The sequence below is a fragment of the Osmerus mordax genome, chromosome 17 (assembly GCF_038355195.1).
Source record: "Osmerus mordax isolate fOsmMor3 chromosome 17, fOsmMor3.pri, whole genome shotgun sequence".
Taxonomy (NCBI): domain Eukaryota; kingdom Metazoa; phylum Chordata; class Actinopteri; order Osmeriformes; family Osmeridae; genus Osmerus; species Osmerus mordax.
In genome coordinates this window covers 16,015,415-16,039,739 of record NC_090066.1, presented here as the reverse complement: position 1 = coordinate 16,039,739, position 24,325 = coordinate 16,015,415, and the positions used below count along the sequence as shown (strand labels likewise).

Genomic DNA, 24,325 nt, shown 5'->3' with positions numbered 1-24,325 from the left:
GGGCCAAGGACCTTTGTTACTTCTGAGACCTTCAGACCAGTCCTTCGCGATCCTGGTCCCACCTGCCCTGCCCTGCCCTGCATGTTTGAGATGTTTCCCTGCTCCAACACACCCGATTCAAATAAGTGGGTCGTTATGTAGCTCTCTAGAAGCCTGGTAACCAACATGCATTTGAATCAGGTGTGTTGGAGCCAAGAAACCTCTAAAAACATGCAGGACAGGGGTTCCCTGAGGACAGGGTTAAGAACCACTGATCTAAAGCATGCTGGCCTGAGGACAAGGGTTGAGAACCACTGCCTTAGACCGTCTCAGTGCCCGCTGACTTGTTGAAGAACCATATCAACTGGTTCATGAGCCCAAATGCCCATTTGACATGATAAAGGCGTGTCCTCGTTCTGTGTCCTTGTTTGTGTGGGTGTGGAGTGAGATTCTGTTGTTGGTTAGGAAGAAGTTTCCGTAGTGTAGTGGCTATCACGTTCGCCTCACACGCGAAAGGTCCCCGGTTCGAGACCGGGCGGAAACATGTCCCCTTTTATCAGCAGTCTCGTAAATAATTGATGCATTGTCGACAGTTACGAGTTTGTTGGAGTACCCTGGTGCCACATGCTCCGTCCTTTTCTGTAGAGCTTGGTAAGGGTCCAATAAGGTCTAACGCATGCAGAGCAGGGAAACCTGAGGTCCAGGATTGGGAAAGGTTGCTTTGGACAATCTCATTTGTTGCTAGCTTGCTGAAGAAGAGTATCAACTAGTTCATGAGCCGAAATGCCCATGTCGAGATTTTAAATGTGTGTCCTTGTTCTGTTTCCTTGTTACTTGCCTGTTTGTGTGTGCACTGGGCTTCTGTCTTTCAGGAGTTGGCAGTTTCCGTAGTGTAGCGGTTATCACGTTCGCTTAACACGCGAAAGGTCCCCGGTTCGAGACCGGGCGGAAACTTCTGCATCTTTCCTCGGGTTTCGTCCAATGGCGATCCTCTCGAGAGTAGTTAATGTCCCATGTAGTCCCAATGTCCCAAGAAGTCCCATGATTCAGTGGAGTTGACATGTCATTCTTTGAAATGGGAAGTCAGCTACCCTGGTGCGACTTGTGCGGATTCGCCTTTTAAGCCGTTCCGTTGTTTCTACCAGTCGGTAGAATCCCGTTCAGCAAGATTACCATGAATGTCATGGGCCAAGGACCTTTGTTACTTCTGAGACCTTCAGACCAGTCCTTCGCGATCCTGGTCCCACCTGCCCTGCCCTGCCCTGCATGTTTGAGATGTTTCCCTGCTCCAACACACCCGATTCAAATAAGTGGGTCGTTATGTAGCTCTCTAGAAGCCTGGTAACCAACATGCATTTGAATCAGGTGTGTTGGAGCCAAGAAACCTCTAAAAACATGCAGGACAGGGGTTCCCTGAGGACAGGGTTAAGAACCACTGATCTAAAGCATGCTGGCCTGAGGACAAGGGTTGAGAACCACTGCCTTAGACCGTCTCAGTGCCCGCTGACTTGTTGAAGAACCATATCAACTGGTTCATGAGCCCAAATGCCCATTTGACATGATAAAGGCGTGTCCTCGTTCTGTGTCCTTGTTTGTGTGGGTGTGGAGTGAGATTCTGTTGTTGGTTAGGAAGAAGTTTCCGTAGTGTAGTGGCTATCACGTTCGCCTCACACGCGAAAGGTCCCCGGTTCGAGACCGGGCGGAAACATGTCCCCTTTTATCAGCAGTCTCGTAAATAATTGATGCATTGTCGACAGTTACGAGTTTGTTGGAGTACCCTGGTGCCACATGCTCCGTCCTTTTCTGTAGAGCTTGGTAAGGGTCCAATAAGGTCTAACGCATGCAGAGCAGGGAAACCTGAGGTCCAGGATTGGGAAAGGTTGCTTTGGACAATCTCATTTGTTGCTAGCTTGCTGAAGAAGAGTATCAACTAGTTCATGAGCCGAAATGCCCATGTCGAGATTTTAAATGTGTGTCCTTGTTCTGTTTCCTTGTTACTTGCCTGTTTGTGTGTGCACTGGGCTTCTGTCTTTCAGGAGTTGGCAGTTTCCGTAGTGTAGCGGTTATCACGTTCGCTTAACACGCGAAAGGTCCCCGGTTCGAGACCGGGCGGAAACTTCTGCATCTTTCCTCGGGTTTCGTCCAATGGCGATCCTCTCGAGAGTAGTTAATGTCCCATGTAGTCCCAATGTCCCAAGAAGTCCCATGATTCAGTGGAGTTGACATGTCATTCTTTGAAATGGGAAGTCAGCTACCCTGGTGCGACTTGTGCGGATTCGCCTTTTAAGCCGTTCCGTTGTTTCTACCAGTCGGTAGAATCCCGTTCAGCAAGATTACCATGAATGTCATGGGCCAAGGACCTTTGTTACTTCTGAGACCTTCAGACCAGTTCTTCGCGATCCTGGTCCCACCTGCCCTGCCCTGCCCTGCATGTTTGAGATGTTTCCCTGCTCCAACACACCCGATTCAAATAAGTGGGTCGTTATGTAGCTCTCTAGAAGCCTGGTAACCAACATGCATTTGAATCAGGTGTGTTGGAGCCAAGAAACCTCTAAAAACATGCAGGACAGGGGTTCCCTGAGGACAGGGTTAAGAACCACTGATCTAAAGCATGCTGGCCTGAGGACAAGGGTTGAGAACCACTGCCTTAGACCGTCTCAGTGCCCGCTGACTTGTTGAAGAACCATATCAACTGGTTCATGAGCCCAAATGCCCATTTGACATGATAAAGGCGTGTCCTCGTTCTGTGTCCTTGATTGTGTGGGTGTGGAGTGAGATTCTGTTGTTGGTTAGGAAGAAGTTTCCGTAGTGTAGTGGCTATCACGTTCGCCTCACACGCGAAAGGTCCCCGGTTCGACACCGGGCGGAAACATGTCCCCTTTTATCAGCAGTCTCGTAAATAATTGATGCATTGTCGACAGTTACGAGTTTGTTGGAGTACCCTGGTGCCACATGCTCCGTCCTTTTCTGTAGAGCTTGGTAAGGGTCCAATCAGGTCTAACGCATGCAGAGCAGGGAAACCTGAGGTCCAGGATTGGGAAAGGTTGCTTTGGACAATCTCATTTGTTGCTAGCTTGCTGAAGAAGAGTATCAACTAGTTCATGAGCCGAAATGCCCATGTCGAGATTTTAAATGTGTGTCCTTGTTCTGTTTCCTTGTTACTTGCGTGTTTGTGTGTGCACTGGGCTTCTGTCTTTCAGGAGTTGGCAGTTTCCGTAGTGTAGCGGTTATCACGTTCGCTTAACACGCGAAAGGTCCCCGGTTCGAGACCGGGCGGAAACTTCTGCATCTTTCCTCGGGTTTCGTCCAATGGCGATCCTCTCGAGAGTAGTTAATGTCCCATGTAGTCCCAATGTCCCAAGAAGTCCCATGATTCAGTGGAGTTGACATGTCATTCTTTGAAATGGGAAGTCAGCTACCCTGGTGCGACTTGTGCGGATTCGCCTTTTAAGCCGTTCCGTTGTTTCTACCAGTCGGTAGAATCCCGTTCAGCAAGATTACCATGAATGTCATGGGCCAAGGACCTTTGTTACTTCTGAGACCTTCAGACCAGTCCTTCTCGATCCTGGTCCCACCTGCCCTGCCCTGCCCTGCATGTTTGAGATGTTTCCCTGCTCCAACACACCCGATTCAAATAAGCGGGTCGTTATGTAGCTCTCTAGAAGCCTGGTAACCAACATGCATTTGAATCAGGTGTGTTGGAGCCAAGAAACCTCTAAAAACATGCAGGACAGGGGTTCCCTGAGGACAGGGTTAAGAACCACTGATCTAAAGCATGCTGGCCTGAGGACAAGGGTTGAGAACCACTGCCTTAGACCGTCTCAGTGCCCGCTGACTTGTTGAAGAACCATATCAACTGGTTCATGAGCCCAAATGCCCATTTGACATGATAAAGGCGTGTCCTCGTTCTGTGTCCTTGTTTGTGTGGGTGTGGAGTGAGATTCTGTTGTTGGTTAGGAAGAAGTTTCCGTAGTGTAGTGGCTATCACGTTCGCCTCACACGCGAAAGGTCCCCGGTTCGAGACCGGGCGGAAACACTTCCCCTTTTATCAGCAGTCTCGTAAATAATTGATGCATTGTCGACAGTTACGAGTTTGTTGGAGTACCCTGGTGCCACATGCTCCGTCCTTTTCTGTAGAGCTTGGTAAGGGTCCAATAAGGTCTAACGCATGCAGAGCAGGGAAACCTGAGGTCCAGGATTGGGAAAGGTTGCTTTGGACAATCTCATTTGTTGCTAGCTTGCTGAAGAAGAGTATCAACTAGTTCATGAGCCGAAATGCCCGTGTCGAGATTTTAAATGTGTGTCCTTGTTCTGTTTCCTTGTTACTTGCGTGTTTGTGTGTGCACTGGGCTTCTGTCTTTCAGGAGTTGGCAGTTTCCGTAGTGTAGCGGTTATCACGTTCGCTTAACATGCAAAAGGTCCCCGGTTCGAGACTGGGCGGGAACTTCTGCGTCTTTCCTCGGTTTTCGTCCAATGGCGATCCTCTCGAGAGTAGTTAAAGTCCCATGTAGTCCCAATGTCCCAAGAAGTCCCATGATTCAGTGGAGTTGACATGTCATTCTTTGAAATGGGAAGTCAGCTACCCTGGTGCGACTTGTGCGGATTCGCCTTTTAAGCCGTTCCGTTGTTTCTACCAGTCGGTAGAATCCCGTTCAGCAAGATTACCATGAATGTCATGGGCCAAGGACCTTTGTTACTTCTGAGACCTTCAGACCAGTCGTTCGCGATCCTGGTCCCACCTGCCCTGCCCTGCCCTGCCCTGCATGTTTGAGATGTTTCCCTGCTCCAACACACCCGATTCAAATAAGTGGGTCGTTATGTAGCTCTCTAGAAGCCTGGTAACCAACATGCATTTGAATCAGGTGTGTTGGAGCCAAGAAACCTCTAAAAACATGCAGGACAGGGGTTCCCTGAGGACAGGGTTAAGAACCACTGATCTAAAGCATGCTGGCCTGAGGACAAGGGTTGAGAACCACTGCCTTAGACCGTCTCAGTGCCCGCTGACTTGTTGAAGAACCATATCAACTGGTTCATGAGCCCAAATGCCCATTTGACATGATAAAGGCGTGTCCTCGTTCTGTGTCCTTGTTTGTGTGGGTGTGGAGTGAGATTCTGTTGTTGGTTAGGAAGAAGTTTCCGTAGTGTAGTGGCTATCACGTTCGCCTCACACGCGAAAGGTCCCCGGTTCGAGACCGGGCGGAAACATGTCCCCTTTTATCAGCAGTCTCGTAAATAATTGATGCATTGTCGACAGTTACGAGTTTGTTGGAGTACCCTGGTGCCACATGCTCCGTCCTTTTCTGTAGAGCTTGGTAAGGGTCCAATAAGGTCTAACGCATGCAGAGCAGGGAAACCTGAGGTCCAGGATTGGGAAAGGTTGCTTTGGACAATCTCATTTGTTGCTAGCTTGCTGAAGAAGAGTATCAACTAGTTCATGAGCCGAAATGCCCATGTCGAGATTTTAAATGTGTGTCCTTGTTCTGTTTCCTTGTTACTTGCCTGTTTGTGTGTGCACTGGGCTTCTGTCTTTCAGGAGTTGGCAGTTTCCGTAGTGTAGCGGTTATCACGTTCGCTTAACACGCGAAAGGTCCCCGGTTCGAGACCGGGCGGAAACTTCTGCATCTTTCCTCGGGTTTCGTCCAATGGCGATCCTCTCGAGAGTAGTTAATGTCCCATGTAGTCCCAATGTCCCAAGAAGTCCCATGATTCAGTGGAGTTGACATGTCATTCTTTGAAATGGGAAGTCAGCTACCCTGGTGCGACTTGTGCGGATTCGCCTTTTAAGCCGTTCCGTTGTTTCTACCAGTCGGTAGAATCCCGTTCAGCAAGATTACCATGAATGTCATGGGCCAAGGACCTTTGTTACTTCTGAGACCTTCAGACCAGTCCTTCGCGATCCTGGTCCCACCTGCCCTGCCCTGCCCTGCATGTTTGAGATGTTTCCCTGCTCCAACACACCCGATTCAAATAAGTGGGTCGTTATGTAGCTCTCTAGAAGCCTGGTAACCAACATGCATTTGAATCAGGTGTGTTGGAGCCAAGAAACCTCTAAAAACATGCAGGACAGGGGTTCCCTGAGGACAGGGTTAAGAACCACTGATCTAAAGCATGCTGGCCTGAGGACAAGGGTTGAGAACCACTGCCTTAGACCGTCTCAGTGCCCGCTGACTTGTTGAAGAACCATATCAACTGGTTCATGAGCCCAAATGCCCATTTGACATGATAAAGGCGTGTCCTCGTTCTGTGTCCTTGTTTGTGTGGGTGTGGAGTGAGATTCTGTTGTTGGTTAGGAAGAAGTTTCCGTAGTGTAGTGGCTATCACGTTCGCCTCACACGCGAAAGGTCCCCGGTTCGAGACCGGGCGGAAACATGTCCCCTTTTATCAGCAGTCTCGTAAATAATTGATGCATTGTCGACAGTTACGAGTTTGTTGGAGTACCCTGGTGCCACATGCTCCGTCCTTTTCTGTAGAGCTTGGTAAGGGTCCAATAAGGTCTAACGCATGCAGAGCAGGGAAACCTGAGGTCCAGGATTGGGAAAGGTTGCTTTGGACAATCTCATTTGTTGCTAGCTTGCTGAAGAAGAGTATCAACTAGTTCATGAGCCGAAATGCCCATGTCGAGATTTTAAATGTGTGTCCTTGTTCTGTTTCCTTGTTACTTGCCTGTTTGTGTGTGCACTGGGCTTCTGTCTTTCAGGAGTTGGCAGTTTCCGTAGTGTAGCGGTTATCACGTTCGCCGGTTCGAGACCGGGCGGAAACTTCTGCATCTTTCCTCGGGTTTCGTCCAATGGCGATCCTCTCGAGAGTAGTTAATGTCCCATGTAGTCCCAATGTCCCAAGAAGTCCCATGATTCAGTGGAGTTGACATGTCATTCTTTGAAATGGGAAGTCAGCTACCCTGGTGCGACTTGTGCGGATTCGCCTTTTAAGCCGTTCCGTTGTTTCTACCAGTCGGTAGAATCCCGTTCAGCAAGATTACCATGAATGTCATGGGCCAAGGACCTTTGTTACTTCTGAGACCTTCAGACCAGTCCTTCGCGATCCTGGTCCCACCTGCCCTGCCCTGCCCTGCATGTTTGAGATGTTTCCCTGCTCCAACACACCCGATTCAAATAAGCGGGTCGTTATGTAGCTCTCTAGAAGCCTGGTAACCAACATGCATTTGAATCAGGTGTGTTGGAGCCAAGAAACCTCTAAAAACATGCAGGACAGGGGTTCCCTGAGGACAGGGTTAAGAACCACTGATCTAAAGCATGCTGGCCTGAGGACAAGGGTTGAGAACCACTGCCTTAGACCGTCTCAGTGCCCGCTGACTTGTTGAAGAACCATATCAACTGGTTCATGAGCCCAAATGCCCATTTGACATGATAAAGGCGTGTCCTCGTTCTGTGTCCTTGTTTGTGTGGGTGTGGAGTGAGATTCTGTTGTTGGTTAGGAAGAAGTTTCCGTAGTGTAGTGGCTATCACGTTCGCCTCACACGCGAAAGGTCCCCGGTTCGAGACCGGGCGGAAACACTTCCCCTTTTATCAGCAGTCTCGTAAATAATTGATGCATTGTCGACAGTTACGAGTTTGTTGGAGTACCCTGGTGCCACATGCTCCGTCCTTTTCTGTAGAGCTTGGTAAGGGTCCAATAAGGTCTAACGCATGCAGAGCAGGGAAACCTGAGGTCCAGGATTGGGAAAGGTTGCTTTGGACAATCTCATTTGTTGCTAGCTTGCTGAAGAAGAGTATCAACTAGTTCATGAGCCGAAATGCCCGTGTCGAGATTTTAAATGTGTGTCCTTGTTCTGTTTCCTTGTTACTTGCGTGTTTGTGTGTGCACTGGGCTTCTGTCTTTCAGGAGTTGGCAGTTTCCGTAGTGTAGCGGTTATCACGTTCGCTTAACATGCAAAAGGTCCCCGGTTCGAGACTGGGCGGGAACTTCTGCGTCTTTCCTCGGTTTTCGTCCAATGGCGATCCTCTCGAGAGTAGTTAAAGTCCCATGTAGTCCCAATGTCCCAAGAAGTCCCATGATTCAGTGGAGTTGACATGTCATTCTTTGAAATGGGAAGTCAGCTACCCTGGTGCGACTTGTGCGGATTCGCCTTTTAAGCCGTTCCGTTGTTTCTACCAGTCGGTAGAATCCCGTTCAGCAAGATTACCATGAATGTCATGGGCCAAGGACCTTTGTTACTTCTGAGACCTTCAGACCAGTCGTTCGTGATCCTGGTCCCACCTGCCCTGCCCTGCCCTGCCCTGCATGTTTGAGATGTTTCCCTGCTCCAACACACCCGATTCAAATAAGTGGGTCGTTATGTAGCTCTCTAGAAGCCTGGTAACCAACATGCATTTGAATCAGGTGTGTTGGAGCCAAGAAACCTCTAAAAACATGCAGGACAGGGGTTCCCTGAGGACAGGGTTAAGAACCACTGATCTAAAGCATGCTGGCCTGAGGACAAGGGTTGAGAACCACTGCCTTAGACCGTCTCAGTGCCCGCTGACTTGTTGAAGAACCATATCAACTGGTTCATGAGCCCAAATGCCCATTTGACATGATAAAGGCGTGTCCTCGTTCTGTGTCCTTGTTTGTGTGGGTGTGGAGTGAGATTCTGTTGTTGGTTAGGAAGAAGTTTCCGTAGTGTAGTGGCTATCACGTTCGCCTCACACGCGAAAGGTCCCCGGTTCGAGACCGGGCGGAAACATGTCCCCTTTTATCAGCAGTCTCGTAAATAATTGATGCATTGTCGACAGTTACGAGTTTGTTGGAGTACCCTGGTGCCACATGCTCCGTCCTTTTCTGTAGAGCTTGGTAAGGGTCCAATAAGGTCTAACGCATGCAGAGCAGGGAAACCTGAGGTCCAGGATTGGGAAAGGTTGCTTTGGACAATCTCATTTGTTGCTAGCTTGCTGAAGAAGAGTATCAACTAGTTCATGAGCCGAAATGCCCATGTCGAGATTTTAAATGTGTGTCCTTGTTCTGTTTCCTTGTTACTTGCCTGTTTGTGTGTGCACTGGGCTTCTGTCTTTCAGGAGTTGGCAGTTTCCGTAGTGTAGCGGTTATCACGTTCGCTTAACACGCGAAAGGTCCCCGGTTCGAGACCGGGCGGAAACTTCTGCATCTTTCCTCGGGTTTCGTCCAATGGCGATCCTCTCGAGAGTAGTTAATGTCCCATGTAGTCCCATGTAGTCCCAATGTCCCAAGAAGTCCCATGATTCAGTGGAGTTGACATGTCATTCTTTGAAATGGGAAGTCAGCTACCCTGGTGCGACTTGTGCGGATTCGCCTTTTAAGCCGTTCCGTTGTTTCTACCAGTCGGTAGAATCCCGTTCAGCAAGATTACCATGAATGTCATGGGCCAAGGACCTTTGTTACTTCTGAGACCTTCAGACCAGTCCTTCGCGATCCTGGTCCCACCTGCCCTGCCCTGCCCTGCATGTTTGAGATGTTTCCCTGCTCCAACACACCCGATTCAAATAAGTGGGTCGTTATGTAGCTCTCTAGAAGCCTGGTAACCAACATGCATTTGAATCAGGTGTGTTGGAGCCAAGAAACCTCTAAAAACATGCAGGACAGGGGTTCCCTGAGGACAGGGTTAAGAACCACTGATCTAAAGCATGCTGGCCTGAGGACAAGGGTTGAGAACCACTGCCTTAGACCGTCTCAGTGCCCGCTGACTTGTTGAAGAACCATATCAACTGGTTCATGAGCCCAAATGCCCATTTGACATGATAAAGGCGTGTCCTCGTTCTGTGTCCTTGTTTGTGTGGGTGTGGAGTGAGATTCTGTTGTTGGTTAGGAAGAAGTTTCCGTAGTGTAGTGGCTATCACGTTCGCCTCACACGCGAAAGGTCCCCGGTTCGAGACCGGGCGGAAACATGTCCCCTTTTATCAGCAGTCTCGTAAATAATTGATGCATTGTCGACAGTTACGAGTTTGTTGGAGTACCCTGGTGCCACATGCTCCGTCCTTTTCTGTAGAGCTTGGTAAGGGTCCAATAAGGTCTAACGCATGCAGAGCAGGGAAACCTGAGGTCCAGGATTGGGAAAGGTTGCTTTGGACAATCTCATTTGTTGCTAGCTTGCTGAAGAAGAGTATCAACTAGTTCATGAGCCGAAATGCCCATGTCGAGATTTTAAATGTGTGTCCTTGTTCTGTTTCCTTGTTACTTGCCTGTTTGTGTGTGCACTGGGCTTCTGTCTTTCAGGAGTTGGCAGTTTCCGTAGTGTAGCGGTTATCACGTTCGCCGGTTCGAGACCGGGCGGAAACTTCTGCATCTTTCCTCGGGTTTCGTCCAATGGCGATCCTCTCGAGAGTAGTTAATGTCCCATGTAGTCCCAATGTCCCAAGAAGTCCCATGATTCAGTGGAGTTGACATGTCATTCTTTGAAATGGGAAGTCAGCTACCCTGGTGCGACTTGTGCGGATTCGCCTTTTAAGCCGTTCCGTTGTTTCTACCAGTCGGTAGAATCCCGTTCAGCAAGATTACCATGAATGTCATGGGCCAAGGACCTTTGTTACTTCTGAGACCTTCAGACCAGTCCTTCGCGATCCTGGTCCCACCTGCCCTGCCCTGCCCTGCATGTTTGAGATGTTTCCCTGCTCCAACACACCCGATTCAAATAAGTGGGTCGTTATGTAGCTCTCTAGAAGCCTGGTAACCAACATGCATTTGAATCAGGTGTGTTGGAGCCAAGAAACCTCTAAAAACATGCAGGACAGGGGTTCCCTGAGGACAGGGTTAAGAACCACTGATCTAAAGCATGCTGGCCTGAGGACAAGGGTTGAGAACCACTGCCTTAGACCGTCTCAGTGCCCGCTGACTTGTTGAAGAACCATATCAACTGGTTCATGAGCCCAAATGCCCATTTGACATGATAAAGGCGTGTCCTCGTTCTGTGTCCTTGTTTGTGTGGGTGTGGAGTGAGATTCTGTTGTTGGTTAGGAAGAAGTTTCCGTAGTGTAGTGGCTATCACGTTCGCCTCACACGCGAAAAGTCCCCGGTTCGACACCGGGCGGAAACATGTCCCCTTTTATCAGCAGTCTCGTAAATAATTGATGCATTGTCGACAGTTACGAGTTTGTTGGAGTACCCTGGTGCCACATGCTCCGTCCTTTTCTGTAGAGCTTGGTAAGGGTCCAATAAGGTCTAACGCATGCAGAGCAGGGAAACCTGAGGTCCAGGATTGGGAAAGGTTGCTTTGGACAATCTCATTTGTTGCTAGCTTGCTGAAGAAGAGTATCAACTAGTTCATGAGCCAAAATGCCCATGTCGAGATTTTAAATGTGTGTCCTTGTTCTGTTTCCTTGTTACTTGCCTGTTTGTGTGTGCACTGGGCTTCTGTCTTTCAGGAGTTGGCAGTTTCCGTAGTGTAGCGGTTATCACGTTCGCTTAACACGCGAAAGGTCCCCGGTTCGAGACCGGGCGGAAACTTCTGCATCTTTCCTCGGGTTTCGTCCAATGGCGATCCTCTCGAGAGTAGTTAATGTCCCATGTAGTCCCAATGTCCCAAGAAGTCCCATGATTCAGTGGAGTTGACATGTCATTCTTTGAAATGGGAAGTCAGCTACCCTGGTGCGACTTGTGCGGATTCGCCTTTTAAGCCGTTCCGTTGTTTCTACCAGTCGGTAGAATCCCGTTCAGCAAGATTACCATGAATGTCATGGGCCAAGGACCTTTGTTACTTCTGAGACCTTCAGACCAGTCCTTCGCGATCCTGGTCCCACCTGCCCTGCCCTGCCCTGCATGTTTGAGATGTTTCCCTGCTCCAACACACCCGATTCAAATAAGTGGGTCGTTATGTAGCTCTCTAGAAGCCTGGTAACCAACATGCATTTGAATCAGGTGTGTTGGAGCCAAGAAACCTCTAAAAACATGCAGGACAGGGGTTCCCTGAGGACAGGGTTAAGAACCACTGATCTAAAGCATGCTGGCCTGAGGACAAGGGTTGAGAACCACTGCCTTAGACCGTCTCAGTGCCCGCTGACTTGTTGAAGAACCATATCAACTGGTTCATGAGCCCAAATGCCCATTTGACATGATAAAGGCGTGTCCTCGTTCTGTGTCCTTGTTTGTGTGGGTGTGGAGTGAGATTCTGTTGTTGGTTAGGAAGAAGTTTCCGTAGTGTAGCGGTTATCACGTTCGCCTCACACGCGAAACGTCCCCGGTTCGAGACTGGGCGGAAACACTTCCCCTTTTATCAGCAGTCTCGTAAATAATTGATGCATTGTCGACAGTTACGAGTTTGTTGGAGTACCCTGGTGCCACATGCTCCGTCCTTTTCTGTAGAGCTTGGTAAGGGTCCAATAAGGTCTAACGCATGCAGAGCAGGGAAACCTGAGGTCCAGGATTGGGAAAGGTTGCTTTGGACAATCTCATTTGTTGCTAGCTTGCTGAAGAAGAGTATCAACTAGTTCATGAGCCGAAATGCCCATGTCGAGATTTTAAATGTGTGTCCTTGTTCTGTTTCCTTGTTACTTGCCTGTTTGTGTGTGCACTGGGCTTCTGTCTTTCAGGAGTTGGCAGTTTCCGTAGTGTAGCGGTTATCACGTTCGCTTAACACGCGAAAGGTCCCCGGTTCGAGACCGGGCGGAAACTTCTGCATCTTTCCTCGGGTTTCGTCCAATGGCGATCCTCTCGAGAGTAGTTAATGTCCCATGTAGTCCCAATGTCCCAAGAAGTCCCATGATTCAGTGGAGTTGACATGTCATTCTTTGAAATGGGAAGTCAGCTACCCTGGTGCGACTTGTGCGGATTCGCCTTTTAAGCCGTTCCGTTGTTTCTACCAGTCGGTAGAATCCCGTTCAGCAAGATTACCATGAATGTCATGGGCCAAGGACCTTTGTTACTTCTGAGACCTTCAGACCAGTCCTTCGCGATCCTGGTCCCACCTGCCCTGCCCTGCCCTGCATGTTTGAGATGTTTCCCTGCTCCAACACACCCGATTCAAATAAGTGGGTCGTTATGTAGCTCTCTAGAAGCCTGGTAACCAACATGCATTTGAATCAGGTGTGTTGGAGCCAAGAAACCTCTAAAAACATGCAGGACAGGGGTTCCCTGAGGACAGGGTTAAGAACCACTGATCTAAAGCATGCTGGCCTGAGGACAAGGGTTGAGAACCACTGCCTTAGACCGTCTCAGTGCCCGCTGACTTGTTGAAGAACCATATCAACTGGTTCATGAGCCCAAATGCCCATTTGACATGATAAAGGCGTGTCCTCGTTCTGTGTCCTTGTTTGTGTGGGTGTGGAGTGAGATTCTGTTGTTGGTTAGGAAGAAGTTTCCGTAGTGTAGCGGTTATCACGTTCGCCTCACACGCGAAACGTCCCCGGTTCGAGACTGGGCGGAAACACGTCCCCTTTTATCAGCAGTCTCGTAAATAATTGATGCATTGTCGACAGTTACGAGTTTGTTGGAGTACCCTGGTGCCACATGCTCCGTCCTTTTCTGTAGAGCTTGGTAAGGGTCCAATAAGGTCTAACGCATGCAGAGCAGGGAAACCTGAGGTCCAGGATTGGGAAAGGTTGCTTTGGACAATCTCATTTGTTGCTAGCTTGCTGAAGAAGAGTATCAACTAGTTCATGAGCCGAAATGCCCATGTCGAGATTTTAAATGTGTGTCCTTGTTCTGTTTCCTTGTTACTTGCCTGTTTGTGTGTGCACTGGGCTTCTGTCTTTCAGGAGTTGGCAGTTTCCGTAGTGTAGCGGTTATCACGTTCGCTTAACACGCGAAAGGTCCCCGGTTCGAGACCGGGCGGAAACTTCTGCATCTTTCCTCGGGTTTCGTCCAATGGCGATCCTCTCGAGAGTAGTTAATGTCCCATGTAGTCCCAATGTCCCAAGAAGTCCCATGATTCAGTGGAGTTGACATGTCATTCTTTGAAATGGGAAGTCAGCTACCCTGGTGCGACTTGTGCGGATTCGCCTTTTAAGCCGTTCCGTTGTTTCTACCAGTCGGTAGAATCCCGTTCAGCAAGATTACCATGAATGTCATGGGCCAAGGACCTTTGTTACTTCTGAGACCTTCAGACCAGTCCTTCGCGATCCTGGTCCCACCTGCCCTGCCCTGCCCTGCATGTTTGAGATGTTTCCCTGCTCCAACACACCCGATTCAAATAAGTGGGTCGTTATGTAGCTCTCTAGAAGCCTGGTAACCAACATGCATTTGAATCAGGTGTGTTGGAGCCAAGAAACCTCTAAAAACATGCAGGACAGGGGTTCCCTGAGGACAGGGTTAAGAACCACTGATCTAAAGCATGCTGGCCTGAGGACAAGGGTTGAGAACCACTGCCTTAGACCGTCTCAGTGCCCGCTGACTTGTTGAAGAACCATATCAACTGGTTCATGAGCCCAAATGCCCATTTGACATGATAAAGGCGTGTCCTCGTTCTGTGTCCTTGTTTGTGTGGGTGTGGAGTGATATTCTGTTGTTGGTTAGGAAGAAGTTTCCGTAGTGTAGTGGTTATCACGTTCGCCTCACACGCGAAAGGTCCCCGGTTCGAGACCGGGCGGAAACACGTCCCCTTTTATCAGCAGTCTCGTAAATAATTGATGCATTGTCGACAGTTACGAGTTTGTTGGAGTACCCTGGTGCCACATGCTCCGTCCTTTTCTGTAGAGCTTGGTAAGGGTCCAATCAGGTCTAACGCATGCAGAGCAGGGAAACCTGAGGTCCAGGATTGGGAAAGGTTGCTTTGGACAATCTCATTTGTTGCTAGCTTGCTGAAGAAGAGTATCAACTAGTTCATGAGCCGAAATGCCCATGTCGAGATTTTAAATGTGTGTCCTTCTTCTGTTTCCTTGTTACTTGCGTGTTTGTGTGTGCACTGGGCTTCTGTCTTTCAGGAGTTGGCAGATTCCGTAGTGTAGCGGTTCTCACGTTCGCTTAACACGCGAAAGGTCCCTGGTTCGAGACCGGGCGGAAACTTCTGCGTCTTTCCTCGGTTTTCGTCCAATGGCGATCCTCTCGAGAGTAGTTAATGTCCCATGTAGTCCCAATGTCCCAAGAAGTCCCATGATTCAGTGGAGTTGACATGTCATTCTTTGAAATGGGAAGTCAGCTACCCTGGTGCGACTTGTGCGGATTCGCCTTTTAAGCCGTTCCGTTGTTTCTACCAGTCGGTAGAATCCCGTTCAGCAAGATTACCATGAATGTCATGGGCCAAGGACCTTTGTTACTTCTGAGACCTTCAGACCAGTCGTTCGCGATCCTGGTCCCACCTGCCCTGCCCTGCATGTTTGAGATGTTTCCCTGCTCCAACACACCCGATTCAAATAAGTGGGTCGTTATGTAGCTCTCTAGAAGCCTGGTAACCAACATGCATTTGAATCAGGTGTGTTGGAGCCAAGAAACCTCTAAAAACATGCAGGACAGGGGTTCCCTGAGGACAGGGTTAAGAACCACTGATCTAAAGCATGCTGGCCTGAGGACAAGGGTTGAGAACCACTGCCTTAGACCGTCTCAGTGCCCGCTGACTTGTTGAAGAACCATATCAACTGGTTCATGAGCCCAAATGCCCATTTGACATGATAAAGGCGTGTCCTCGTTCTGTGTCCTTGTTTGTGTGGGTGTGGAGTGAGATTCTGTTGTTGGTTAGGAAGAAGTTTCCGTAGTGTAGCGGTTATCACGTTCGCCTCACACGCGAAAGGTCCCCGGTTCGAGACTGGGCGGAAACATGTCCCCTTTTATCAGCAGTCTCGTAAATAATTGATGCATTGTCGACAGTTACGAGTTTGTTGGAGTACCCTGGTGCCACATGCTCCGTCCTTTTCTGTAGAGCTTGGTAAGGGTCCAATAAGGTCTAACGCATGCAGAGCAGGGAAACCTGAGGTCCAGGATTGGGAAAGGTTGCTTTGGACAATCTCATTTGTTGCTAGCTTGCTGAAGAAGAGTATCAACTAGTTCATGAGCCGAAATGCCCGTGTCGAGATTTTAAATGTGTGTCCTTGTTCTGTTTCCTTGTTACTTGCGTGTTTGTGTGTGCACTGGGCTTCTGTCTTTCAGGAGTTGGCAGTTTCCGTAGTGTAGCGGTTATCACGTTCGCTTAACATGCGAAAGGTCCCCGGTTCGAGACTGGGCGGGAACTTCTGCGTCTTTCCTCGGTTTTCGTCCAATGGCAATCCTCTCGAGAGTAGTTAAAGTCCCATGTAGTCCCAATGTCCCAAGAAGTCCCATGATTCAGTGGAGTTGACATGTCATTCTTTGAAATGGGAAGTCAGCTACCCTGGTGCGACTTGTGCGGATTCGCCTTTTAAGCCGTTCCGTTGTTTCTACCAGTCGGTAGAATCCCGTTCAGCAAGATTACCATGAATGTCATGGGCCAAGGACCTTTGTTACTTCTGAGACCTTCAGACCAGTCGTTCGCGATCCTGGTCCCACCTGCCCTGCCCTGCCCTGCATGTTTGAGATGTTTCCCTGCTCCAACACACCCGATTCAAATAAGTGGGTCGTTATGTAGCTCTCTAGAAGCCTGGTAACCAACATGCATTTGAATCAGGTGTGTTGGAGCCAAGAAACCTCTAAAAACATGCAGGACAGGGGTTCCCTGAGGACAGGGTTAAGAACCACTGATCTAAATTATGCTGGCCTGAGGACAAGGGTTGAGAACCACTGCCTTAGACCGTCTCAGTGCCCGCTGACTTGTTGAAGAACCATATCAACTGGTTCATGAGCCCAAATGCCCATTTGACATGATAAAGGCGTGTCCTCGTTCTGTGTCCTTGTTTGTGTGGGTGTGGAGTGATATTCTGTTGTTGGTTAGGAAGAAGTTTCCGTAGTGTAGCGGTTATCACGTTCGCCTCACACGCGAAAGGTCCCCGGTTCGAGACCGGGCGGAAACACGTCCCCTTTTATCAGCAGTCTCGTAAATAATTGATGCATTGTCGACAGTTACGAGTTTGTTGGAGTACCCTGGTGCCACATGCTCCGTCCTTTTCTGTAGAGCTTGGTAAGGGTCCAATCAGGTCTAACGCATGCAGAGCAGGGAAACCTGAGGTCCAGGATTGGGAAAGGTTGCTTTGGACAATCTCATTTGTTGCTAGCTTGCTGAAGAAGAGTATCAACTAGTTCATGAGCCGAAATGCCCATGTCGAGATTTTAAATGTGTGTCCTTCTTCTGTTTCCTTGTTACTTGCGTGTTTGTGTGTGCACTGGGCTTCTGTCTTTCAGGAGTTGGCAGATTCCGTAGTGTAGCGGTTCTCACGTTCGCTTAACACGCGAAAGGTCCCTGGTTCGAGACCGGGTGGAAACTTCTGCGTCTTTCCTCGGTTTTCGTCCAATGGCGATCCTCTCGAGAGTAGTTAATGTCCCATGTAGTCCCAATGTCCCAAGAAGTCCCATGATTCAGTGGAGTTGACATGTCATTCTTTGAAATGGGAAGTCAGCTACCCTGGTGCGACTTGTGCGGATTCGCCTTTTAAGCCGTTCCGTTGTTTCTACCAGTCGGTAGAATCCCGTTCAGCAAGATTACCATGAATGTCATGGGCCAAGGACCTTTGTTACTTCTGAGACCTTCAGACCAGTCGTTCGCGATCCTGGTCCCACCTGCCCTGCCCTGCCCTGCCCTGCATGTTTGAGATGTTTCCCTGCTCCAACACACCCGATTCAAATAAGTGGGTCGTTATGTAGCTCTCTAGAAGCCTGGTAACCAACATGCATTTGAATCAGGTGTGTTGGAGCCAAGAAACCTCTAAAAACATGCAGGACAGGGGTTCCCTGAGGACAGGGTTAAGAACCACTGATCTAAATTATGCTGGCCTGAGGACAAGGGTTGAGAACCACTGCCTTAGACCGTCTCAGTGCCCGCTGACTTGTTGAAGAACCATATCAACTGGTTCATGAGCCCAAATGCCCATTTGACATGATAAAGGCGTGTCCTCGTTCTGTGTCCTTGTTTGTGTGGGTGTGGAGTGATATTCTGTTGTTGGTTAGGAAGAAGTTTCCGTAGTGTAGTGGTTATCACGTTCGCCTCACACGCGAAAGGTCCCCGGTTCGAGACCGGGCGGAAACACGTCCCCTTTTATCAGCAGTCTCGTAAATAATTGATGCATTGTCGACAGTTACGAGTTTGTTGGAGTACCCTGGTGCCACATGCTCCGTCCTTTTCTGTAGAGCTTGGTAAGGGTCCAATCAGGTCTAACGCATGCAGAGCAGGGAAACCTGAGGTCCAGGATTGGGAAAGGTTGCTTTGGACAATCTCATTTGTTGCTAGCTTGCTGAAGAAGAGTATCAACTAGTTCATGAGCCGAAATGCCCATGTCGAGATTTTAAATGTGTGTCCTTCTTCTGTTTCCTTGTTACTTGCGTGTTTGTGTGTGCACTGGGCTTCTGTCTTTCAGGAGTTGGCAGATTCCGTAGTGTAGCGGTTCTCACGTTCGCTTAACACGCGAAAGGTCCCTGGTTCGAGACCGGGCGGAAACTTCTGCGTCTTTCCTCGGTTTTCGTCCAATGGCGATCCTCTCGAGAGTAGTTAATGTCCCATGTAGTCCCAATGTCCCAAGAAGTCCCATGATTCAGTGGAGTTGACATGTCATTCTTTGAAATGGGAAGTCAGCTACCCTGGTGCGACTTGTGCGGATTCGCCTTTTAAGCCGTTCCGTTGTTTCTACCAGTCGGTAGAATCCCGTTCAGCAAGATTACCATGAATGTCATGGGCCAAGGACCTTTGTTACTTCTGAGACCTTCAGACCAGTCGTTCGCGATCCTGGTCCCACCTGCCCTGCCCTGCATGTTTGAGATGTTTCCCTGCTCCAACACACCCGATTCAAATAAGTGGGTCGTTATGTAGCTCTCTAGAAGCCTGGTAACCAACATGCATTTGAATCAGGTGTGTTGGAGCCAAGAAACCTCTAAAAACATGCAGGACAGGGGTTCCCTGAGGACAGGGTTAAGAACCACTGATCTAAAGCATGCTGGCCTGAGGACAAGGGTTGAGAACCACTGCCTTAGACCGTCTCAGTGCCCGCTGACTTGTTGAAGAACCATATCAACTGGTTCATGAGCCCAAATGCCCATTTGACATGATAAAGGCGTGTCCTCGTTCTGTGTCCTTGTTTGTGTGGGTGTGGAGTGAGATTCTGTTGTTGGTTAGGAAGAAGTTTCCGTAGTGTAGTGGCTATCACGTTCGCTTCACACGCGAAAGGTCCCCGGTTCGAGACCGGGCGGAAACATGTCCCCTTTTATCAGCAGTCTCGTAAATAATTGATGCATTGTCGACAGTTACGAGTTTGTTGGAGTACCCTGGTGCCACATGCTCCGTCGTTTTCTGTAGAGCTTGGTAAGGGTCCAATAAGGTCTAACGCATGCAGAGCAGGGAAACCTGAGGTCCAGGATTGGGAAAGGTTGCTTTGGACAATCTCATTTGTTGCTAGCTTGCTGAAGAAGAGTATCAACTAGTTCATGAGCCGAAATGCCCATGTCGAGATTTTAAATGTGTGTCCTTGTTCTGTTTCCTTGTTACTTGCCTGTTTGTGTGTGCACTGGGCTTCTGTCTTTCAGGAGTTGGCAGTTTCCGTAGTGTAGCGGTTATCACGTTCGCCGGTTCGAGACCGGGCGGAAACTTCTGCATCTTTCCTCGGGTTTCGTCCAATGGCGATCCTCTCGAGAGTAGTTAATGTCCCATGTAGTCCCAATGTCCCAAGAAGTCCCATGATTCAGTGGAGTTGACATGTCATTCTTTGAAATGGGAAGTCAGCTACCCTGGTGCGACTTGTGCGGATTCGCCTTTTAAGCCGTTCCGTTGTTTCTACCAGTCGGTAGAATCCCGTTCAGCAAGATTACCATGAATGTCATGGGCCAAGGACCTTTGTTACTTCTGAGACCTTCAGACCAGTCCTTCGCGATCCTGGTCCCACCTGCCCTGCCCTGCCCTGCATGTTTGAGATGTTTCCCTGCTCCAACACACCCGATTCAAATAAGTGGGTCGTTATGTAGCTCTCTAGAAGCCTGGTAACCAACATGCATTTGAATCAGGTGTGTTGGAGCCAAGAAACCTCTAAAAACATGCAGGACAGGGGTTCCCTGAGGACAGGGTTAAGAACCACTGATCTAAATTATGCTGGCCTGAGGACAAGGGTTGAGAACCACTGCCTTAGACCGTCTCAGTGCCCGCTGACTTGTTGAAGAACCATATCAACTGGTTCATGAGCCCAAATGCCCATTTGACATGATAAAGGCGTGTCCTCGTTCTGTGTCCTTGTTTGTGTGGGTGTGGAGTGAGATTCTGTTGTTGGTTAGGAAGAAGTTTCCGTAGTGTAGTGGCTATCACGTTCGCTTCACACGCGAAAGGTCCCCGGTTCGAGACCGGGCGGAAACATGTCCCCTTTTATCAGCAGTCTCGTAAATAATTGATGCATTGTCGACAGTTACGAGTTTGTTGGAGTACCCTGGTGCCACATGCTCCGTCGTTTTCTGTAGAGCTTGGTAAGGGTCCAATAAGGTCTAACGCATGCAGAGCAGGGAAACCTGAGGTCCAGGATTGGGAAAGGTTGCTTTGGACAATCTCATTTGTTGCTAGCTTGCTGAAGAAGAGTATCAACTAGTTCATGAGCCGAAATGCCCATGTCGAGATTTTAAATGTGTGTCCTTGTTCTGTTTCCTTGTTACTTGCCTGTTTGTGTGTGCACTGGGCTTCTGTCTTTCAGGAGTTGGCAGTTTCCGTAGTGTAGCGGTTATCACGTTCGCTTAACACGCGAAAGGTCCCCGGTTCGAGACCGGGCGGAAACTTCTGCATCTTTCCTCGGGTTTCGTCCAATGGCGATCCTCTCGAGAGTAGTTAATGTCCCATGTAGTCCCAATGTCCCAAGAAGTCCCATGATTCAGTGGAGTTGACATGTCATTCTTTGAAATGGGAAGTCAGCTACCCTGGTGCGACTTGTGCGGATTCGCCTTTTAAGCCGTTCCGTTGTTTCTACCAGTCGGTAGAATCCCGTTCAGCAAGATTACCATGAATGTCATGGGCCAAGGACCTTTGTTACTTCTGAGACCTTCAGACCAGTCCTTCGCGATCCTGGTCCCACCTGCCCTGCCCTGCCCTGCATGTTTGAGATGTTTCCCTGCTCCAACACACCCGATTCAAATAAGTGGGTCGTTATGTAGCTCTCTAGAAGCCTGGTAACCAACATGCATTTGAATCAGGTGTGTTGGAGCCAAGAAACCTCTAAAAACATGCAGGACAGGAGTTCCCTGAGGACAGGGTTAAGAACCACTGATCTAAAGCATGCTGGCCTGAGGACAAGGGTTGAGAACCACTGCCTTAGACCGTCTCAGTGCCCGCTGACTTGTTGAAGAACCATATCAACTGGTTCATGAGCCCAAATGCCCATTTGACATGATAAAGGCGTGTCCTCGTTCTGTGTCCTTGTTTGTGTGGGTGTGGAGTGAGATTCTGTTGTTGGTTAGGAATAAGTTTCCGTAGTGTAGTGGCTATCACGTTCGCCTCACACGCGAAAGGTCCCCGGTTCGAGACCGGGCGGAAACATGTCCCCTTTTATCAGCAGTCTCGTAAATAATTGATGCATTGTCGACAGTTACGAGTTTGTTGGAGTACCCTGGTGCCACATGCTCCGTCCTTTTCTGTAGAGCTTGGTAAGGGTCCAATAAGGTCTAACGCATGCAGAGCAGGGAAACCTGAGGTCCAGGATTGGGAAAGGTTGCTTTGGACAATCTCATTTGTTGCTAGCTTGCTGAAGAAGAGTATCAACTAGTTCATGAGCCGAAATGCCCATGTTGAGATTTTAAATGTGTGTCCTTGTTCTGTTTCCTTGTTACTTGCCTGTTTGTGTGTGCACTGGGCTTCTGTCTTTCAGGAGTTGGCAGTTTCCGTAGTGTAGCGGTTATCACGTTCGCCGGTTCGAGACCGGGCGGAAACTTCTGCATCTTTCCTCGGGTTTCGTCCAATGGCGATCCTCTCGAGAGTAGTTAATGTCCCATGTAGTCCCAATGTCCCAAGAAGTCCCATGATTCAGTGGAGTTGACATGTCATTCTTTGAAATGGGAAGTCAGCTACCCTGGTGCGACTTGTGCGGATTCGCCTTTTAAGCCGTTCCGTTGTTTCTACCAGTCGGTAGAATCCCGTTCAGCAAGATTACCATGAATGTCATGGGCCAAGGACCTTTGTTACTTCTGAGACCTTCAGACCAGTCGTTCGCGATCCTGGTCCCACCTGCCCTGCCCTGCCCTGCATGTTTGAGATGTTTCCCTGCTCCAACACACCCGATTCAAATAAGTGGGTCGTTATGTAGCTCTCTAGAAGCCTGGTAACCAACATGCATTTGAATCAGGTGTGTTGGAGCCAAGAAACCTCTAAAAACATGCAGGACAGGGGTTCCCTGAGGACAGGGTTAAGAACCACTGATCTAAAGCATGCTGGCCTGAGGACAAGGGTTGAGAACCACTGCCTTAGACCGTCTCAGTGCCCGCTGACTTGTTGAAGAACCATATCAACTGGTTCATGAGCCCAAATGCCCATTTGACATGATAAAGGCGTGTCCTCGTTCTGTGTCCTTGTTTGTGTGGGTGTGGAGTGAGATTCTGTTGTTGGTTAGGAAGAAGTTTCCGTAGTGTAGTGGCTATCACGTTCGCCTCACACGCGAAAGGTCCCCGGTTCGACACCGGGCGGAAACATGTCCCCTTTTATCAGCAGTCTCGTAAATAATTGATGCATTGTCGACAGTTACGAGTTTGTTGGAGTACCCTGGTGCCACATGCTCCGTCCTTTTCTGTAGAGCTTGGTAAGGGTCCAATCAGGTCTAACGCATGCAGAGCAGGGAAACCTAAGGTCCAGGATTGGGAAAGGTTGCTTTGGACAATCTCATTTGTTGCTAGCTTGCTGAAGAAGAGTATCAACTAGTTCATGAGCCGAAATGCCCATGTCGAGATTTTAAATGTGTGTCCTTGTTCTGTTTCCTTGTTACTTGTGTGTTTGTGTGTGCACTGGGCTTCTGTCTTTCAGGAGTTGGCAGTTTCCGTAGTGTAGCGGTTATCACGTTCGCTTAACACGCGAAAGGTCCCCGGTTCGAGACCGGGCAGAAACTTCTGCATCTTTCCTCGGGTTTCGTCCAATGGCGATCCTCTCGAGAGTAGTTAATGTCCCATGTAGTCCCAATGTCCCATGATTCAGTGGAGTTGACATGTCATTCTTTGAAATGGGAAGTCAGCTACCCTGGTGCAACTTGTGCGGATTTGCCTTTTAAGCCGTTCCGTTGTTTCTACCAGTCGGTAGAATCCCGTTCAGCAAGATTACCATGAATGTCATGGGCCAAGGACCTTTGTTACTTCTGAGACCTTCAGACCAGTCCTTCGCGATCCTGGTCCCACCTGCCCTGCCCTGCCCTGCATGTTTGAGATGTTTCCCTGCTCCAACACACCCGATTCAAATAAGTGGGTCGTTATGTAGCTCTCTAGAAGCCTGGTAACCAACATGCATTTGAATCAGGTGTGTTGGAGCCAAGAAACCTCTAAAAACATGCAGGACAGGGGTTCCCTGAGGACAGGGTTAAGAACCACTGATCTAAAGCATGCTGGCCTGAGGACAAGGGTTGAGAACCACTGCCTTAGACCGTCTCAGTGCCCGCTGACTTGTTGAAGAACCATATCAACTGGTTCATGAGCCCAAATGCCCATTTGACATGATAAAGGCGTGTCCTCGTTCTGTGTCCTTGTTTGTGTGGGTGTGGAGTGAGATTCTGTTGTTGGTTAGGAAGAAGTTTCCGTAGTGTAGTGGCTATCACGTTCGCCTCACACGCGAAAGGTCCCCGGTTCGACACCGGGCGGAAACATGTCCCCTTTTATCAGCAGTCTCGTAAATAATTGATGCATTGTCGACAGTTACGAGTTTGTTGGAGTACCCTGGTGCCACATGCTCCGTCCTTTTCTGTAGAGCTTGGTAAGGGTCCAATAAGGTCTAACGCATGCAGAGCAGGGAAACCTGAGGTCCAGGATTGGGAAAGGTTGCTTTGGACAATCTCATTTGTTGCTAGCTTGCTGAAGAAGAGTATCAACTAGTTCATGAGCCGAAATGCCCATGTCGAGATTTTAAATGTGTGTCCTTGTTCTGTTTCCTTGTTACTTGCCTGTTTGTGTGTGCACTGGGCTTCTGTCTTTCAGGAGTTGGCAGTTTCCGTAGTGTAGCGGTTATCACGTTCGCCGGTTCGAGACCGGGCGGAAACTTCTGCATCTTTCCTCGGGTTTCGTCCAATGGCGATCCTCTCGAGAGTAGTTAATGTCCCATGTAGTCCCAATGTCCCAAGAAGTCCCATGATTCAGTGGAGTTGACATGTCATTCTTTGAAATGGGAAGTCAGCTACCCTGGTGCGACTTGTGCGGATTCGCCTTTTAAGCCGTTCCGTTGTTTCTACCAGTCGGTAGAATC

The 24,325-nt window shown here is 49.1% G+C and overlaps 34 non-coding genes across 34 annotated transcripts; all 34 read left to right on the top strand.

Annotated features, from left to right (window-relative positions):
• The first annotated feature begins 450 nt into the window (after window positions 1-450).
• Window positions 451-523, top strand: trnav-cac (transfer RNA valine (anticodon CAC)). Its single transcript has one exon. It is a non-coding gene; the product is annotated as a tRNA-Val (tRNA).
• Window positions 524-860: 337 nt separating this feature from the next.
• Window positions 861-933, top strand: trnav-aac (transfer RNA valine (anticodon AAC)). Its single transcript has one exon. It is a non-coding gene; the product is annotated as a tRNA-Val (tRNA).
• Window positions 934-1,614: 681 nt separating this feature from the next.
• Window positions 1,615-1,687, top strand: trnav-cac (transfer RNA valine (anticodon CAC)). Its single transcript has one exon. It is a non-coding gene; the product is annotated as a tRNA-Val (tRNA).
• A 337-nt stretch (window positions 1,688-2,024) lies between these two features.
• trnav-aac (transfer RNA valine (anticodon AAC)) lies at window positions 2,025-2,097 on the top strand. The gene has a single exon. It is a non-coding gene; the product is annotated as a tRNA-Val (tRNA).
• A 681-nt stretch (window positions 2,098-2,778) lies between these two features.
• Window positions 2,779-2,851, top strand: trnav-cac (transfer RNA valine (anticodon CAC)). Its single transcript has one exon. It is a non-coding gene; the product is annotated as a tRNA-Val (tRNA).
• Window positions 2,852-3,188: 337 nt separating this feature from the next.
• Window positions 3,189-3,261, top strand: trnav-aac (transfer RNA valine (anticodon AAC)). Its single transcript has one exon. It is a non-coding gene; the product is annotated as a tRNA-Val (tRNA).
• A 681-nt stretch (window positions 3,262-3,942) lies between these two features.
• Window positions 3,943-4,015, top strand: trnav-cac (transfer RNA valine (anticodon CAC)). The gene has a single exon. It is a non-coding gene; the product is annotated as a tRNA-Val (tRNA).
• Window positions 4,016-4,352: 337 nt separating this feature from the next.
• On the top strand, window positions 4,353-4,425 carry trnav-aac (transfer RNA valine (anticodon AAC)). Its single transcript has one exon. It is a non-coding gene; the product is annotated as a tRNA-Val (tRNA).
• Window positions 4,426-5,111: 686 nt separating this feature from the next.
• Window positions 5,112-5,184, top strand: trnav-cac (transfer RNA valine (anticodon CAC)). Its single transcript has one exon. It is a non-coding gene; the product is annotated as a tRNA-Val (tRNA).
• Window positions 5,185-5,521: 337 nt separating this feature from the next.
• On the top strand, window positions 5,522-5,594 carry trnav-aac (transfer RNA valine (anticodon AAC)). The gene has a single exon. It is a non-coding gene; the product is annotated as a tRNA-Val (tRNA).
• A 681-nt stretch (window positions 5,595-6,275) lies between these two features.
• Window positions 6,276-6,348, top strand: trnav-cac (transfer RNA valine (anticodon CAC)). Its single transcript has one exon. It is a non-coding gene; the product is annotated as a tRNA-Val (tRNA).
• A 1,072-nt stretch (window positions 6,349-7,420) lies between these two features.
• Window positions 7,421-7,493, top strand: trnav-cac (transfer RNA valine (anticodon CAC)). The gene has a single exon. It is a non-coding gene; the product is annotated as a tRNA-Val (tRNA).
• Window positions 7,494-7,830: 337 nt separating this feature from the next.
• Window positions 7,831-7,903, top strand: trnav-aac (transfer RNA valine (anticodon AAC)). Its single transcript has one exon. It is a non-coding gene; the product is annotated as a tRNA-Val (tRNA).
• Window positions 7,904-8,589: 686 nt separating this feature from the next.
• On the top strand, window positions 8,590-8,662 carry trnav-cac (transfer RNA valine (anticodon CAC)). The gene has a single exon. It is a non-coding gene; the product is annotated as a tRNA-Val (tRNA).
• A 337-nt stretch (window positions 8,663-8,999) lies between these two features.
• Window positions 9,000-9,072, top strand: trnav-aac (transfer RNA valine (anticodon AAC)). The gene has a single exon. It is a non-coding gene; the product is annotated as a tRNA-Val (tRNA).
• A 691-nt stretch (window positions 9,073-9,763) lies between these two features.
• trnav-cac (transfer RNA valine (anticodon CAC)) lies at window positions 9,764-9,836 on the top strand. The gene has a single exon. It is a non-coding gene; the product is annotated as a tRNA-Val (tRNA).
• A 1,072-nt stretch (window positions 9,837-10,908) lies between these two features.
• trnav-cac (transfer RNA valine (anticodon CAC)) lies at window positions 10,909-10,981 on the top strand. Its single transcript has one exon. It is a non-coding gene; the product is annotated as a tRNA-Val (tRNA).
• Window positions 10,982-11,318: 337 nt separating this feature from the next.
• trnav-aac (transfer RNA valine (anticodon AAC)) lies at window positions 11,319-11,391 on the top strand. The gene has a single exon. It is a non-coding gene; the product is annotated as a tRNA-Val (tRNA).
• A 681-nt stretch (window positions 11,392-12,072) lies between these two features.
• trnav-cac (transfer RNA valine (anticodon CAC)) lies at window positions 12,073-12,145 on the top strand. Its single transcript has one exon. It is a non-coding gene; the product is annotated as a tRNA-Val (tRNA).
• A 337-nt stretch (window positions 12,146-12,482) lies between these two features.
• trnav-aac (transfer RNA valine (anticodon AAC)) lies at window positions 12,483-12,555 on the top strand. Its single transcript has one exon. It is a non-coding gene; the product is annotated as a tRNA-Val (tRNA).
• Window positions 12,556-13,236: 681 nt separating this feature from the next.
• On the top strand, window positions 13,237-13,309 carry trnav-cac (transfer RNA valine (anticodon CAC)). Its single transcript has one exon. It is a non-coding gene; the product is annotated as a tRNA-Val (tRNA).
• Window positions 13,310-13,646: 337 nt separating this feature from the next.
• On the top strand, window positions 13,647-13,719 carry trnav-aac (transfer RNA valine (anticodon AAC)). The gene has a single exon. It is a non-coding gene; the product is annotated as a tRNA-Val (tRNA).
• Window positions 13,720-14,400: 681 nt separating this feature from the next.
• On the top strand, window positions 14,401-14,473 carry trnav-cac (transfer RNA valine (anticodon CAC)). The gene has a single exon. It is a non-coding gene; the product is annotated as a tRNA-Val (tRNA).
• A 1,086-nt stretch (window positions 14,474-15,559) lies between these two features.
• trnav-cac (transfer RNA valine (anticodon CAC)) lies at window positions 15,560-15,632 on the top strand. Its single transcript has one exon. It is a non-coding gene; the product is annotated as a tRNA-Val (tRNA).
• Window positions 15,633-15,969: 337 nt separating this feature from the next.
• trnav-aac (transfer RNA valine (anticodon AAC)) lies at window positions 15,970-16,042 on the top strand. The gene has a single exon. It is a non-coding gene; the product is annotated as a tRNA-Val (tRNA).
• A 681-nt stretch (window positions 16,043-16,723) lies between these two features.
• trnav-cac (transfer RNA valine (anticodon CAC)) lies at window positions 16,724-16,796 on the top strand. The gene has a single exon. It is a non-coding gene; the product is annotated as a tRNA-Val (tRNA).
• Window positions 16,797-17,892: 1,096 nt separating this feature from the next.
• On the top strand, window positions 17,893-17,965 carry trnav-cac (transfer RNA valine (anticodon CAC)). The gene has a single exon. It is a non-coding gene; the product is annotated as a tRNA-Val (tRNA).
• A 1,086-nt stretch (window positions 17,966-19,051) lies between these two features.
• On the top strand, window positions 19,052-19,124 carry trnav-cac (transfer RNA valine (anticodon CAC)). Its single transcript has one exon. It is a non-coding gene; the product is annotated as a tRNA-Val (tRNA).
• Window positions 19,125-20,196: 1,072 nt separating this feature from the next.
• On the top strand, window positions 20,197-20,269 carry trnav-cac (transfer RNA valine (anticodon CAC)). The gene has a single exon. It is a non-coding gene; the product is annotated as a tRNA-Val (tRNA).
• A 337-nt stretch (window positions 20,270-20,606) lies between these two features.
• Window positions 20,607-20,679, top strand: trnav-aac (transfer RNA valine (anticodon AAC)). The gene has a single exon. It is a non-coding gene; the product is annotated as a tRNA-Val (tRNA).
• A 681-nt stretch (window positions 20,680-21,360) lies between these two features.
• Window positions 21,361-21,433, top strand: trnav-cac (transfer RNA valine (anticodon CAC)). The gene has a single exon. It is a non-coding gene; the product is annotated as a tRNA-Val (tRNA).
• A 1,072-nt stretch (window positions 21,434-22,505) lies between these two features.
• On the top strand, window positions 22,506-22,578 carry trnav-cac (transfer RNA valine (anticodon CAC)). The gene has a single exon. It is a non-coding gene; the product is annotated as a tRNA-Val (tRNA).
• Window positions 22,579-22,915: 337 nt separating this feature from the next.
• On the top strand, window positions 22,916-22,988 carry trnav-aac (transfer RNA valine (anticodon AAC)). The gene has a single exon. It is a non-coding gene; the product is annotated as a tRNA-Val (tRNA).
• Window positions 22,989-23,659: 671 nt separating this feature from the next.
• Window positions 23,660-23,732, top strand: trnav-cac (transfer RNA valine (anticodon CAC)). Its single transcript has one exon. It is a non-coding gene; the product is annotated as a tRNA-Val (tRNA).
• Window positions 23,733-24,325: the final 593 nt, after the last annotated feature.